Here is an 8,197-nt window from a genome sequence, read left to right as displayed (position 1 = left end):
ATTCGAATTTTAAATATACTGGCATCTCCTGCGGATGAAAATAAAAAGGTTTGTTTCCGTGGGAGTCTTAGAGAGGACGAAACTGGAAAGCAACTTGCAGGGACATAGTGTATCAGTAAAAGAGTAGAGGACACATCTTGCTGGTATTTATAACAGCTGTACAAAATGGTACGATCCGGAAATAAAGGCTTTGACTGGGAGTCTTCTAAGAAGGGACCGTTAACTATAGTTGAATAGAATAATTGTGAAATAGTATCGTATTTTAATTCAAAAATCGCATTGGCTTGACATAAGCCAGAATATGGAACAGCAACCATCATAGCCGTAATCAGTATATGTGGTATTAAAGCATTGAATCAGAACCATTGAATAAAAGTCTATTTCAACCTTGAATAAACAACAACGAACTATAACATGAAACGGAATTAACTAGTTGTTTATAAATACTTAATACACAACTGAACGAACAGAATGTTTCTCTCTCCTCAGTTCAAGGAACTGTTTTTTGTTTTAAAGCAAAAAGTCATTAAAAGACCATGGGTGATTCTATTCTAGCCGAGTGGATAATAATGACAAAGCAGATTTCAACAAAATGCTACTTTTGACTTTTTCGCCAGAATATGTTGAGGATGATAAACCATCCCAAACCACGAAATCGCAGATCCAGCCAAGTATTTGCTCAATTTGGACTGGCAACTATTCGCCGTACCTCCAGCACAACACCACTCGAAGATCCAAACTTTTTAATTAGGCTCCTGACGCTAACGATGCCAAGTTCACCACCCTCAGAGAAGTAAATACTCGGGAGCATCGAGACCAGTCTACGGGTGATATCACGAAAACGGACGTTGACTGAACATAGGTTATTATACATCCGGCATACATGGTTAGGCCAGGAAAAACCAGAAGATAATAACGCCTCGGAAAGTATTTTCTCTAAAATTTCATTCGGGAGCCTTTCTATGGGGGTGGTTGCGTCGTTCGTGGAAACCATTCCAACGGTCTCGTTTCCAACAAAGTGGATGGGGATTTGTATACGATGTTGATCTTGTTCAGGCACCTCTCTTTCCTTTCCCATATACTGGCCGTGTGCGTAATCCTCCTGAGTAGATAACAAATCCGCGCCATCATCTTCCACCTCTTCTTCTGCCCTTTCTTCCTGCTCATCATCTTCCACCTTTTCCACCTCTCCATTTGTCTTTTTCTCCTGCTCCTCCTCCTCCAGCAACACTCTGCCGTCCACACATATGTAGTGTTCTCCGTGATTCTCTGCATAATGCCCCAGCTGAACTCTTGCAGTGGGTATGCTAGAAGAGGGAGAAATTACCGCTGTGGCATCAGGTCCCAAGGTCGAAATTACAACAATTTCAATATTGTACAAATCTGCTGCCGCTTGTAAAGTTATTTGGTCACCATAGGTGCCATTCTTTGCCATTGAGTGTAAATATTCTGCCCAGGGTGTGGCCGCAAAAAGCTCCAAAGGCATACCTTCACTGTTGTTTGGATTGTTCGTCAGGTACTTTATAATTTCTTCCCGGACAGTTTCTGCTGATCGGTGTATACCGAGACGGTTTAACCAGAAGCACAGTGCCCCAAACTGACAGTTTCCGTCACCTGGTGGATTGTACATGAGAGACAAATCCATGTCGGGAAAGTCTAGATCCAGAAAACGATCGCGGGCTGTTAACGGTATGTACATTTTTTTTCGAAGTTGTTTTATTTTCTGCTGTTTTATTGTTTTAGTTTCTGCTGTGCTTCCTCGGTGGCGTTTTCTAATGCTTGCAATGTCTTCTACCGAAAACCATTCCTCCATGTGTTTAGAAGAATTTGGAGGCCTAAATCTGACTTTATATGTATCAGGATTTGTTTTTCTCTTCTTTACTACTGTGCCTTTAACAACAAACCTTCTTTTCGGTGCAAGTTTACCTCCTTTTTGCGGTCTGTAGCGTACCAGAACGTGCTCTTTTACTTTAAAAGTTTCCGCTTTGTGGCGTCGCTTGTGGCTCTTTACCATTCGATCGTTAAGCTTCTTGCTGTAAAGCTTAGCTCTCCGTCGGATCTTTTTTACTTTCTTCAGGTGGCAGGCCAATTCCCGTTTATTTGGCGCTGTGGTAACCATGTTATCATCAGAATCTACACAGTCCAGCGACGCCTTCACTAATTGATTTGACTTCCGCCCATAATATATTTCGAAAGGAGACCTCCAGCCAAGTTCTTCTTTACATTCTTCATTCAAAATCCGGTTATAGTCTTCAAGATTCGCTGCCCAGTTAACCCCTTTTTTACCCAGGGATACTAAGTCGTACATGATTTTTTTTCTTAATCGTCTGTGCGATCTCTCAATCTTTCCCTGCGACTGCGGGTGGTAGGGTCTCGATTTAATTAGTTTTATTTTTAACTGTTTGCAAAGAGGTCTAACCTTCCCTTCGAATTCTGTTCCTCTGTCACTTTGAAGGCGATCCGGTGGACCGTGCTCGCTATAGATCCTCTGAAGTGCCCGACTAACATGTTGGCTTGACTTTTTTTTCCAGCGGCCGCAACCACAAATACCTACTGAAAATATCCATTACGCTTAGAACATACTTGTACACGTGCCTGTTGTGGTTGACAGCCTCTTTGCTTAAGTCCATCAGGTCAATTTGATGTTGACCTTGAATGGTCCTGGCGGTTACTGGCCTTGGCGTGGCTTTATTTGTGAATTTGACATTGTGTATGCGATACTTCGCTTCGTTGTTTGTCACTCGTAGGATATTTCTTTCGCTCAGACCTGCGAAGCCATCTGCGGCTCGATTTCGCAGTTTTTTACATCCACCAGCTTTTGCTTGATCAAACGTTTTTGCAACAAGACTTGCTATCGACGACTTCTTAACTACTTTCTTGCCATCAAAGTACAGTGTTGGGGTAGACTGAGGTCCAAGGTGTAAGCTATCACGTTGGCGCCAATAGCGCACTACTGCATTCCTCTGTTCGCGTGTGCGTTCTGCCACGGGCACGTTAAAATTTCCTTGTACCAGCAGCAACAGCGTCTCGTAAGCCTCGTCGCTTAATGAATGAAAATATCTCCCTTTCTTTTCTGCTCCGAAACTGCAAAAACACAGCATAAGGCAGCTCATAAAGGCTAAGATCCATTTATATGCCATACCGGCTTTATCGAAGGAAAAAACTATGAAGTTGCACAATAAAAGAATAGTCTTATCATAATAGAAAAGCCGGCTCCTAGGCGTCAAAATTGACACAAAGTTAAATGACGTTTTTCTCCAAGACCGCCCATAAGCGGAAGAGCCTATGGTGGAGTTGTTCATATGTTCACTATCCATGTACTAATTAACTTTATTATAATTTGTTTAGCTTTATTATTATTATTATTATTATTGTTCTTATAAATATTAACCCTCCAAGTTACGACCAGTTTAGGCGCCATGGCGACTAAAATTTTGCCTCTGGTGACCAGGCTTGAAAATGAGTCGCCAACGTGGCGACCATGAGATGTCGTGGGATGCCGTTCGAGTAGAACCGAAAACGAATCTGTACATTATTATTTAGGCAAACGGATGAACACACTTTTTAGTACATGCAGTTGTCATTTAAAAAAAGAATAAAGTAACTTCATGAAATCGCGACAAGGTGAAATAAAAAGAGCAAAAAGAATTTTGGTATTTGTCTTGTAATGGTGTTCAAGGTATCCCGACTTTTAGCCATGATTGTAGCAACTATTTTAAATCCTCTGACTACTCCCCCAAAAATTACCTCATATAGAACATGTGGCAAGTCACTTGAAGTCTCCATCTCCCTTACTAACCCTTGGACTCAACCCTCTCGCGTATCTTTTTATTTTTATCAGGAGTTATTTGCCCTCTGTTCACTTATTGCATTCCATCGTTGCTAAGCAAGCTGTGTTATCTCCAAAATAACAATTGCGAGAAGCGTGGGGGAGAACGAGTTTCATTTTCGTCCGGTCAGTTTAGTATGCAGAGCAAAATATCAAGGAAGAACGTATTTGTGCCTTGGGGGATTAGTTAAGTCATATAATTTCTACCAAATATCCTATTCAAAGGAAATTTGAAAGTTTGTTACAAAGTGTGACAACTTGTTATTACAAAGTGCGACAGCTTAATTTATTACAAAGTGCGACAACTTGTTATTACAAAGTGTGACAGCTATTTTATTACAAAGTGTGACAAGTGTTATTACAAAGTGCGACAGGTATTACAAAGTGCGACAGTTTTATTACAAAGTGCGACAGGTATTACAAAGTGCGATGATTATTACAAAGTGCGACAGAACACAGCTGTGTGTAATTGTCACAGCGATCCTTTAGGCAGCTGAGTAATTCTGTCCTGAGTGAAACTATACGTTTTAATCACTGTTATATTTATTTTTATGATGACATAGAATATCATGACGTATTTTTTGAGGAATATGTGGAAAGGCACTTAGAACCATCTAATTCGTCGATTTAGTGCAAGGACGCATCTAAAAAGTTTTTGACGATAACGACTATTTTGCTTACTTCTTAGGTGAAGAGAAGTTGATTTAAAATGAGTGAATGCCGATTGAACATAACGCATAGGTAAACATTGGACAGCTTAACAAACAAGGAAACATTTTTTCCCAACGTTTGCTACCCACGAGTAGCTTTTGTTTTTCTTTCACTGGATAATTACGCTTACATGCATAATATTAAAGGAGCAGTATCACGGGAGGTCTTCTAAGTTTTTGTGTAAACCATGCTAGAATGATAAAGGTGCACTCACTGATCAACAAAATAACCTTTAAACGACAAAAAGGCATTTAAATTCAATCTCTAAGAGATTAATGATTTTAGTGATTTTTCTCCAAGTAACATTGTCAAACTTGAAAACGTCGGCCCGACGTTTTCAAGTTTTACACCACTTCTTTCCTACTCATCCGTAGCCACAACAGTTATAAACAACTTTCGTGGCCAGCACGGTGCACTTTAGCAAGGTTAGGCAACTACTAGTGAATTTACAATTTATACCAACAACTTCATTGGATTTTCAAGTAGCGCCAAATCTTGGTGAGACTGCCCCTTTAACATCATGATCTCAGGTATCCAGAACTGATTGCCATTCGAATCTAAAATTAGCTCCTATGTGGTCTTGCGAGAGACTGTAGCCATAAAGAAGCTAGAACGAACCTGAAACATGGATTTCCTCGCTCAGATTAACCACCTTTTTAGGTAAGGAGACGATCTCTATATCGTAAGCCCTTTGTAGTCGATTACATTTTATTAATTTGTAAACAAACCAGCGAGCGAAGGAAGCTGGCCAACATTCCGCACTCTGCGTAGCATTTGAGTGATGATTTAGCGATTCCCAGTCCTTGTTTTCCACACCTTAAGTTCCCACTAACTAACAGCCCCGGAAACGGAGATAAGAAACAAGTGCATCAAAAAGCATTCGTTTTGCTACTATAGCTCATAGCAGATATAGCACAATTTTAAATGAAGATCCCTTCATTGCTTTCGAGATAACATATCTTCTTTAACTTGAAGATAACAGCGAAGCAACGATACTTCAAACAGTTTTGTTTGACGAACTGACGACAGGAACATTTAGGAACTACTCGTGTTTGATTTCTATTCTAAAATAATGCTATCTCTTTTAATTCTTGGCGAAGAATAAATTATCACCTGGTGGCTTACAGTGTAACCTCATAAAATTTTCATTTTTCCCCCTCAAGTCAAGAGGTCATCTGTTTAAAGCGTTGAACAAACGGTGTAAAATGGTCATAAAATGATGTTTGGTCGTATTTGCTGCCAGTTCTACGTCGACGAAGACCTTTGAATACTCGCTAACTCCTCCGTGAGTTCGTTTCTCCACTTTCCTCTGTTTTCTGTATAAAATTCAAACTTTTAGCGGCTGTATATTGCCCAGAGATAAACATATAAGAGTACTGATTTCCAAGTAGGGTCATAATGGTTCCAAAGCGGAAATTACCACTTGTCGATTTTAGTAAATATTTATGTCATATACAAAAAAAATTATATCGTTTCCTGTGGGAAGACGCACTGTCGTTATCGGTATGTGGTTCTTGCACTACGGCACGATGCTTTTCGTGAAAAGTTCACTCGTTTCGCGTTTCGCGACTCACGCTTCTCGTTTCAGTCTTACACTGCATAAAATCGTCTGTATACGGAGCCTTCCTCAGGTCGTACACAGTCAGTATATCTATTGGTATAAGACAAATATAAGGATGCGGCAGGATGTATAAGGTCCGTATAATGTTCAGTATATTTCAGGGTTGGCCAAGAAAGATACCAGGATCTTATACACTTGTGGCAGGATTCCTTATATGTCATTATACATGTCAGTATACATCATGTATACTGTATGAAACAGAAGGTATACTGGCAGTTGCGGCAGGATTCCTTCTTTGTCAGATCAAATGTCAGTACACAGTACGTATACTGGGAGAATCAAGGGGTATACTGAACGTGGCATGGACGGGATGTGTACTGATTTCGTATATCTTATGGACAATGATCCCTGGTTTTTAGCTACAATGAAATTTGTTTTCGGGATTTCTAGTCGCAGGTTTTATGGGTATTCATTTTCAAATCTTAGCTTAGAAACTGATTCGTAAACAAACACCATTTACTTGTGTTCCTCTCTGCTGTTTATTTAACATTTGCAAATAAAAATCTACTTGATTACTATCTTCATGATGTCCTGAATGTGGTCGAAGCTATTTAGTGCTTCTTTAAGTCTTAGTCTACATGGAGTTAGAACTGTAATTGTGATAAGCAACAAAACAACTATTTTACACATAAAGCAAAATGTCTTCTAATGACGTTTCGGGTACACGTCGAAATAAGTTATAGCAATCTAATTTAGTGAACTTCATCAAAATTTAAATCTGCATCATCTACACTCTGATCACTTTCATGATCTTCGTCATCACATGCTTCGTTGTCATTTCTGTCAAAGGAAAAAAAACAAGTCAGCTTTAGTTCTATGACGTAGAGAATAAGATTTAAGTAAGTGACAAACAAAAAAAGAGGAATAATAAAGTGTATTATCGTTTGTCTCACGATGTAGTCACTTGAGATGTAGATCGCGACGTTTCGACTGCTTACGGCTAGTCTTCTTCAGGCGATAAAGTCGACTGATTGCACGGTATCATTTATATCACAAAGGTCGGCTGTAATTGGTGCATTTCGATCCTCCTATTGTTCCATTGTTCCGGCGAGTAGCTGTTCCCTCAGTAGTCCGCTGTTGTACCGTTCTCCTGTTGTTGTGTTTCTTGATCGTGGGTATCCATGCTTCAGGAATTTCAATTCCACTATCCCTGTTGATGTTGTTAGGGTGAAGTCTTATGTGAATAGCTTCCTTGACCCTACGTGTGTACCAGTGAGGATCTCGATCAATAAACTTGACCTCATTCCAGATAGGATAGTGGCCGTTCTCGTGGGTGTGTTCAGAAACGGCGGAGGTCTGGGTACGGGCGAGTCGTATATCCCCGTCGTGTTCTTTGATCCTCTCCTGCATAGATCTCCCTGTTTCCCCGATGTAGACTTTGCCGCACTCACAGGGAATCCTGTAGACAACACCATCTTGTTTAGCCGGGTTGACGGTGTCCTTTGGTCGCACTAAGTGTAACCGAAGTGTCGTGTCGGACTTAAAGACGGTGCGAATGCCTTGTTGTTCTAGGCAGCGGCGGAGAGACTCCGAAACTCCTTGGACATAAGGTAAAACGGCGGTGGATTTAAATTCCGCGACAGGCTCTCTTCTTGGGGTTGTTCGTGCCTTTGTGATCTTCTGTACAAAAGAGGAGAGATATCCGTTAGAAACAAGTACAGATGACAGATGTTTCTTCTCTCCAGCGATTACTGATGGTTTGGTCACGAGACGTTTAGCCCGGTTGTGCAATCAGTCGACCTTATCGCCTGAGGAAGACTAGCAGTAAGCAGTCGAAACGTCGCGATCTACATCTCAAGTGACTACATCGTGAGACAAACGATAATACACTTTATTATTGCACAAGACTAGTTTTCAACCCTATGCAGGGCGCTTTAAAATACCCGCATCTATCAAGCGAAGCACTAATGTTGACGCTTAGCTTTTTAAAGATTATAGGTGCGTTTAAACAAACAACAACCATTTATTTGTACTCACAATTTATAAAATAATTACCATAAACGTTAAATTAGTATAGAGTACTGCCTGCCCAAATT

General features: G+C 40.4%; 1 pseudogene; it reads right to left on the bottom strand.

The window, feature by feature from the left end:
- Positions 1-242: 242 nt before the first annotated feature.
- On the bottom strand, positions 243-4,285 carry LOC149103955 (uncharacterized; annotated as a pseudogene).
- Between the last annotated feature and the right edge of the window lie 3,912 nt (positions 4,286-8,197).

Source organism: Orbicella faveolata, unplaced genomic scaffold (genome assembly GCF_042242905.1).
Source record: "Orbicella faveolata isolate gen_17 unplaced genomic scaffold, um_ofav_v1 contig_35, whole genome shotgun sequence".
Lineage (NCBI taxonomy): Eukaryota > Metazoa > Cnidaria > Anthozoa > Scleractinia > Merulinidae > Orbicella > Orbicella faveolata.
The sequence above is the reverse complement of the archived record's forward strand: the minus strand, read 5'-3'. Positions and strand labels throughout refer to the sequence as shown.